The 8,309-nt window shown below is 43.1% G+C and overlaps 1 pseudogene; it reads right to left on the reverse strand.

Moving 5' to 3' along the window:
* Positions 1-1,859: 1,859 nt before the first annotated feature.
* LOC134443991 (uncharacterized) lies at positions 1,860-3,198 on the reverse strand (annotated as a pseudogene).
* Between the last annotated feature and the right edge of the window lie 5,111 nt (positions 3,199-8,309).

Here is an 8,309-nt window from a genome sequence, read left to right on the forward strand (position 1 = left end):
CTTATTCTTGCTGCTCCATGTTCCACAGTTTTAAGAAACTATTCAAATATAGGTCATATCATAGAAATTAGAACACAGGGAGAAGGCTCAGTCTCATTGGTCCCCATTGTAGCCAGTTAGCTTTGCATGCATACTGCAGTAACGAGCGTAGGCCAGTCCTTCATGTGGGAAAATGTATGGAATGGAAAGGGGAACCCATGCTAAATACATTGCTACTGCCATTTCCAGTCACAAATATTATCAACAAAACATTCATGGTAAGCACTATGACTGTTGTTTAACAATAGGCTGTATTGACAAATCGTTCAGGTGTGTAGTTTTACAGCAGGTTAGAAGATTTCAACCGGTACTCGCTAGCATCGCGCTAATGTTTATGGGTTTGGCCCCATAAAAATTTAGCTTTGTGACCCAGTATATAATAATCTAGTGGCGCAAAATAATCGAAACGCTACTCAAATGGGGTCTTATTATTTCTAGCTTCGAACTTAATATTAATATTTCAGGACAAAAAATTATAAAAAATCACAAAAATTATAATAAGTAAAAAAAATGGAGTAAAAAACTCCATTGACACCCATTCATTTTGCACTGTCCCGTGGTTAGGGTTAGCCAGTTGTGGCTAGTAGCAAGTTCCGTGAGTGAACACCCCCTGGTCATATGTTCCACACCCGTTTATTCTTAACACTAGGCCTACTACATAAGCTTGAGGCAGTTTTGAAAACTATCTCTGAACTACAGGAAGCCACATCTTGAGCCGTCACCTAACAGAAATGACAAGATCTGAAACGAACTGACTAATTTGAAAGAAAGTGCCCAGTGCATTGAAAAATAAGAGAATGCAGGCAGCCTATTTCAGGGGACTCAGAAGTACTAGTCAGGGCACAGCATAGAGAGAGATCCAGAAGCGGGGGCCTTTTAAACGTGACAGAAATCCAAGTTAAAACTTTAGAAAAGTGAGTTATTAAAAGTCACTGGACTCGGAGGGAGGAGCACTGAGCAGAACATAGGGCTTTTTGATGCATAGAATAGTTTACAACGCCTGCTCATTCAATCAAACTCTCAATAACAGCATAAAAAGCTAGCTTGCCTGGCAGTCAAAATCCTTCACAGCTCTGCCAGCCAGGGCTGTGCGAAGCGTTGCCACGGCAACCTGCCCAAGCCTGAGCGCTTTGCTTCGTGCGATGTAACTTGGGTTGTTCATTGGTCTCCGGATACAACTGTAGCCTACTTTTTACAGCTCATTTATTCTGCAAGTGCATGTGAACTCTCAAGAATAGTTTTTAAAACACGTGTTCGATTTTATTTTTAGGACATTTGACCTAGAGCAAGCAGTGCCGCGCACGTCTCCGAACCCCAGATAACGTGAATTGCCAAATGACCCTGTAGCCTAGTGTAGAAATCAAGGAATCACAATGACCGGATCTGCTGTGTAAACTAGCTGCCATGGTCAGATAGAGCGTCAAATGCAATACTAATACATTGTCGGCGACATTGCACCCATTCGTTTAACAAGTGAAATGCAATCTAACTTGCAATGCTAGGGTGGCCAGACGTCCTTCTTTAGGGAGGACAGTCCTCCTTTTCAGTGCCTTGTCCGTTGTGAGGCACAGCATTAAGCCGGACAAAAATGCCTTAAAATGCATGAAATTGCATCTAAAAAAAACGCTCATTTTCATAAGGGAGGACCCCCACCCAGGTAGCAAAGTGACCCCCAATCCCACCGTCCTAAAATATGTCCTCCTTTTTCCTGCCACGGACATGGTCACCCCACACACCCAGGAGTTATTGGGGGGCAATCGCTATTCCGACATACCGCTATTCCGACATACCTTAGGGTTAGGGTTAGGGTTAGGGTTAGGGCAATGTTGATGAACCCTGGTCTCCAGGCCGGTCTTGCTGCCCCTCATCACCGCACAGGAGTCCATCAAAAGGCTAACCAGGTTTTGCCAGGGGATATTATTCTTATCAAAGAAGTCACACAGAACCATCTCCAATGACGCAGCGTCAACCTTCACTACCTCCAGGGATCCCAAATGCTCGACCACCACCTTCCTTAGGTCACTGTGGTAATAGCTTACCAGCATAGCGAGGACCTATAACATACAAAGGTTCTTATTTAGCCACACAGTATTGTAAAGGGCACTCACTAAGCACAAACATAAGGACGCTTTGATTGGCAATATTATGATGTGATTGAAAGACCAACCTTTTTGTTGTTGTTTGCGGTGCTTTCGTCAATATTCATGGAGAAGGGAAATCTCCTCATGTTTCCGAAAGTACGCTCTGAGAAAGTCCGACCTAACAAAGTTGGACAGATGTCACATAACGTATATAGGCCTATAGGTAATGTAACTGATTAAAAGTAAATCCCTCCACAATGAATTTAGCATTTTATGGAAACAGTAAAACAAATGCATATTTCACCAAGATGAAACAGTAGGTAAGTAAGTAAATACCTAAGCCATGGACCATCTTGTATGACGCTGCTGTTCGTGACAGCTTTATTCCCTGCAGAGCCACTTTGTCCAAGGACAGGGTCTAGGCAAGCCCAACAATGACTGGAGCCATGGAAAAAGGGATGGAGTGCTCTGCCAGGGTTCCAAGGACCATTGCCTAAAACAAAGAGTGTGCAATGACTACAAACATGTTGTATGATTGTGAATAATATCAATAATAATAACAACAACAACAACAATATAATAATGCTACATTGAATAAATAAAATAATGGTGTACTGTTGTTTTTATGCCTGTGCTATCTAACAGACCTACCACCTACCTCTGCATTTGCAACACGGTTTACAACAGGTACTGGAAACTTTCCCTGGAACTGCTGCCTTATAGTCTTTGGGCCCTGGCTTGTCTCACTCTTGCTTGTGGATGGCTGACAGAATGTGCTGGCAACACTCTGAGTGGATGCAATCGTTTGCATTTTTTTCAAATGAATATCAGTTTTCACATGGGAGGTCAAAGCATGGCAGCCCTTCTTGGCATAATTGATGTCCTTGTGGCAGAGGACACACCTGGCCAATCCCTCTCTGTCTATTTTTTTGAAGAAGTCCGAGATGTGATAGGACACTTCCTGGCCCTGCAAAGGCACCTTTCCCTCCAGCTTTAACCAGGTCCACTTCCAGCTGCATTTTATACCTGCATCAAGCTTTTTGACAGCTGCAGCGTCCTCCTCCCCTAACACACTCATTCTCCAAGGATAATATTTGCATTAGTACAAGTGGTACATCACTCTTCTTCACTGTGCAATGGCCAAAAGTAGCTGCTACATTCACAAACATTACCAGTTACTCGATCAGCGAGAGCAGTCAATAGAATGTCTGTGCAGCGAAGCGAGGTCTGAACAAGCAAAAATGGTGACAAAAGCTACAGTAGCGATTACAAATAATAGCAACACAACAGTGGCTTTTTGTCTTAGCAAACGGCAATCCTTTCGTGACACGCTTTTTCTGCGTGAATATTATCCTCACACTTCCCTAATGAACTCACCAGTTAGAAATACAGACATACTTGAAAAAGTCTGTTTATTATTTCATGTAACCGTTAACTACACATGGTTGACGCGAACTTAACGATATTTTTCACAGGAGCTTTTGACTAGCTCTGACTGTTCGAGGCAAGTTGTAGCGAACAGGAGTCACTTTTTTACACAGCAAATAGGAGAACGAGTGAAAACATTACTCACCCAATTAAACCAACAGCGAAATGTAGGCTGATAAACGCTCTGTCCGTAGAATATACTTGAGTCTTGCTTGTCGTTGTCGTTCCGCGTGGTAATAAGCTCGTCCCGCGGCGCTTAGCAATGAATGAATAACACAAGGAGGTCTAAATGATGAATGACGTCAGTGACGTTGACGTGGATGAAGACCGTTGATTGGCCTCTTTAGGTTCTAGGTGGGATGTATTGACAGCTGTCATTGAATGGCCGATTTCAGTAGAACTCCGTTAAAAAAATAAATTAACAAAAAATCCGGACCGGACCACCCCCAAAAAAAAACTCCTCGGATCTGCACGATTCACGTGGGTCACCCTTTTCGACCTCAAAACGGCGAATTTCGCCGAAAGGTGAGGGATTTTCATGCCTGGATGAGCCTGAACAGTTAAATACTTTGACTGATGGCATAATTTTATTCAAAAATGAGATATTTTGATGTGCGAGACATGATTTCAGCAGCTCAACTGATAGGTGTGTTCTTCAACTTGTTTACCTTTTTGTTATGCTTAATATGGGCATATCCTGACTGCAAGAAAACAATTTTGTGACCTGTTTACTCTTATGATGGAACCACACTATTGGAACATAGTAGAGATTTAAATTTGCCACCATTAGGGGACAATATCTAAAGGCGGTGCTCCAAAATATAATGCCTTGGTAGCCATGTTTGCTGTTTAAAGTCTGTATGTATCATTCAACATTCATTTTAATGCTCTACATGAGTAAGAAGACCCTAACCAAGTCACCTCTGCACCCCCTTACCATCGTATATGCTGTCTTTCAGACTGACCACTAAATCAAGCTGAAGTATTCATTTTCTATATAACCTGGAGGGTGCATGACTCCATACTTTTCAAAAAGGATTAAATATTTTCCATCCTGTAATCAGAGGACAGTTCCACATGTCTCCTAGGTTCATAGAATGAGCTTTTCCGCATGCAACACTGTTTAATGTGTGCATCATGTGCATTAATCAAGTATCGTGTTTATGGTCATTTTTTCGAGAGCTGTCATTGTTGGAGTGTCATAGTTTGCTTATTGACCACGAGTATGTCATGATCTCATAACTCATGCAATGATTACACAGAACTCTATATTACGGAAATAGGTCTTATATGCCTGCAATTTTGATAATTCAATCTTTCTGTGTAATAGATAAGTAATTAGTCCCTCAAAATCTTCGCTGCTGAGTGCCACAGCCTTTCTGTGATGGTATTTTAGTTGTGCAATAATGTTGGCAGTCAATATAGTTCTTTTTAAAATATTCTTCCTTGTGTTATTTTTAGAATTATCCAACTATTACAAAATAAAATGTTTTGGCTCTGTCCCAACTGAGATTTGTTGCATGGGTCAAATTTTAAATGATCACATAATTACCTCAAAACAATAATTCTGCTCGACTTTAACAACTGATATGTTGTCTGTACATAATGCTCTACATTATTAACATATTAGATGTTTTGAAAATGCCAGCATTTTGATTTTATTCACAAAATACAAAGTGTCCCAACTTTTTTGGAATCCGCTTTGTATTTAGAAAATTGAAAATGGGTAAGGCAGTTCTGCCATGCTACGTTATGAAAAAAACAAATCAGAGCTAACTCCCATATCAACCAACTGGTTTGTTAACCAGCTGCCTTTGATGTCTTCTGCTTTTTGACTAAATGGTAAATGGTACATGGACTGCATTTATATAGTGCCTGTCCACTCCTTTAAAGGTACACTGTGCAGGAAATGGTCAAAAAAACATTCTCTCATTGAAATTGGGCTGCCTATTGCCAAATTTGTTCTTTACATGAAAGTTTGCGAAGTAATAAACAAATATGTCCTAGTATGGTCCAAGTAGAGCCATTTTTGCAGCTAAAAATTGCTATTTTTGGAAATTCAAAATGGCGGACCATGGAGAAGATCCCCCTTTTCATGTATGAAAAGTGCAATTTTTCCGGTCATAATGAATAAAAAGGTAACATTAGTGAATGGGCAGCATGAATTCTGGAAATAAACAACTAAAAATCTCACACAGTGTCCCTTTAAGCACTCACAGTGATTTGTAGAGATGCACCGGATCCTGATTTTTAGGATCCTGCCGGATACCGGGTCCACTGCTTTAGATCCTGCCGGATCCGGAACCGGATCCCGGATCCTACAAAAGGGTTGAAACATATAGCCTACTCACACACGTGGGCCATTTTTATTACGTTGGCTCAAACTATTTTTTAGACTCATTGGCTTATTGCCACACTGCCTTCAACGGCCACTTCCAAAGGGCTTTCACTCCATGCAGTGATTGGAGTTGTGAAAGACTGACTGAAAAACCTAGGCTAGAGATGCACCAGACCCTGATTTTTAGGTAACATGCCGGATACCGGATCCACTGCTTAAGATCCTGCCGGACCCAGATCCTGTGAAAAACCCTATTATCCTGCCGGATCCGGATCCGGTGCATCTCTAGTGATTTGCATGTATGCCTCACATTCACCTAGTCACACTCACATTCACACACTGGTGGTCGTGGCTGCCACACAGGGTACCACCCTGCCACCAGGAGCAACTTGGGGTTAAGTATCTTGCTCAAGGACACATCGATGGGGTTCAGGTGGAGCGGGGCTGGAACCTGCAACCTTCTGGTGGCCTAACAGGCTGATCTACCACCTGGGCCACCAACCAGCCCCTTCACTCACAACCTCTATAACCTAGGTGTCGCTTTGTGTATGCAAGGAGGACGGGCATTTCGATGAGGTTCAGGCAGAGTGGGGCTCGAACCTGCAACCTTCTGGTTGGCAAACAGGTTGGGCCACAACCGCCCCTTCACTCTCAACCTCTATAATCTAGGTGTCGTTTTGTGTATGCAAGGAGGACAGGCATTTGCTATAACCTTTCATGAAACTGATAATCAATCAACACTGCAACAGTGACAGTGGCAGTTTGTGTGTGTGTGACAGGTGATCATATGGCCCGAAACTCACCATGAAATGAGTCCATTATGAAATTAAACTGCAGATGCCCCTTGTTGTCATTCACTCACCCCCACCTTTTCATGTGTGTGTGTGTGTGTGTGTGTGTGTGTATGTGTGTGTGTGTGTGTGTGTATTATGGATTTAAACTGCAGATGCCCCTGTTGTCAGTCACTCACCCTCACAATTTCCCAGGGTGTTTGTGTGTGTGGATGCGTGTGTGTGCATGTGCGTGTGCGTGTGTGTGTCATCCAGGGGTGAGCAGGTGGCATGTTGTCATGTCGACAGGGCTAGAGGGCCAAGCTGTCAATCATTTAAAAGGGGGCGGGTCCATCTCATGGGGAATAAAGGACCTAATGAGCTCTTAATATCTGGCACTCACCAGGATCCTGCAATCTGATTGGATACCTCAACAGTAAAAGGAAATGCTATTGGTCAACTCATGGGGAAGTGAGGACCTAATGAGAGGTCTTAATAGAAGAGTGGGGAGCCGTTTTCATTCGAGAGGGGCCACTTCAAATTTCATCAAGTCTTCCCTGGGCCGTAACATTAATACAAACCAGGGGTGAATTTCTCAAAACCAAAATTGCTTACTACATTAGCTACTTTGTTGTTTTCAATGCATTTTCCCATTGGCAACTACCGAAGTTGCTAACAGGCTAACAACTTCTCTTTTGAGAAACTCACCCCTGGATTTCCCCCTGCACTTTAGGCAGAGAATCGTATATGAGGGTAAGATAAAGCAGGCGGGTTCTTTTCCGGTATCCACTTCACGTCGGGTGAACGCCCCTTTAGGAGACTTTCGATTAGGAGACCTTCGGAGTCTTGAGGTTGAGAATAAATGGAGGCCCATTAGCGCTGTAGATGGCGGTAGCGCACGTCTTGTGCAAATACCACGAAAAGAGAAGAAGAAGGAGGCACAACGCCCCCTTAGGAGACCGGATTTTGAGCACACGCTTTTGCATTGAGTGGGCGTGTTTCGATTCCTCTTATTATATATCCAACCTCTTTGCTTTAGGCCTACGACTCCCGACCCGCCAGGTTGGTGGGGGGAGTAATCAACCAGTGCTCTCCCCCATCCTCCTCCATGACTGAGGTACCCTGAGCATGGTACCGTCCCACCGCACTGCTCCCCATGGGGCGCCACTGAAGGCTGCCCCTTGCACGGGTGAGGCATAAATGCAATTTCGTTGTGTGCAGTGTTCACTTGTGTGCTGTGGAGTGCTGTGTCACAATGACAATGGGAGTTGGAGTTTCCCAATGGGCTTTCACTTTCACTTTACATTGCAGGCGGCCACCTTTGCAACAGACCCCACCTTCACTAGGTTCGAAGGACCAGAAAATATACCTTAATTGTATTTCAAATGTAATTTCTACTATTTATTTACAAAATATGTCATACGTGAAACTGCATAGCCTTACAATTATTTTGGGGCCCGTAAAATATTTGACACTCACCATTAGCCAGCTATCTGATTGGATGCCTCAACAGTAACATGAAATGTTATTGGTCAACTCGGCAACACAGGAAATGGGACCATACGCAGTAATGGCCGTTCACTCTCTCTGTCCATCTGTGTTTGTGCCAGCTTCAAAAAGGTCAAATGTGGTCAAATAGGGAAAATGCGTGTG

Source organism: Engraulis encrasicolus, unplaced genomic scaffold (genome assembly GCF_034702125.1).
Source record: "Engraulis encrasicolus isolate BLACKSEA-1 unplaced genomic scaffold, IST_EnEncr_1.0 scaffold_41_np1212, whole genome shotgun sequence".
In the NCBI taxonomy this organism is placed as follows: Eukaryota; Metazoa; Chordata; class Actinopteri; order Clupeiformes; family Engraulidae; genus Engraulis; species Engraulis encrasicolus.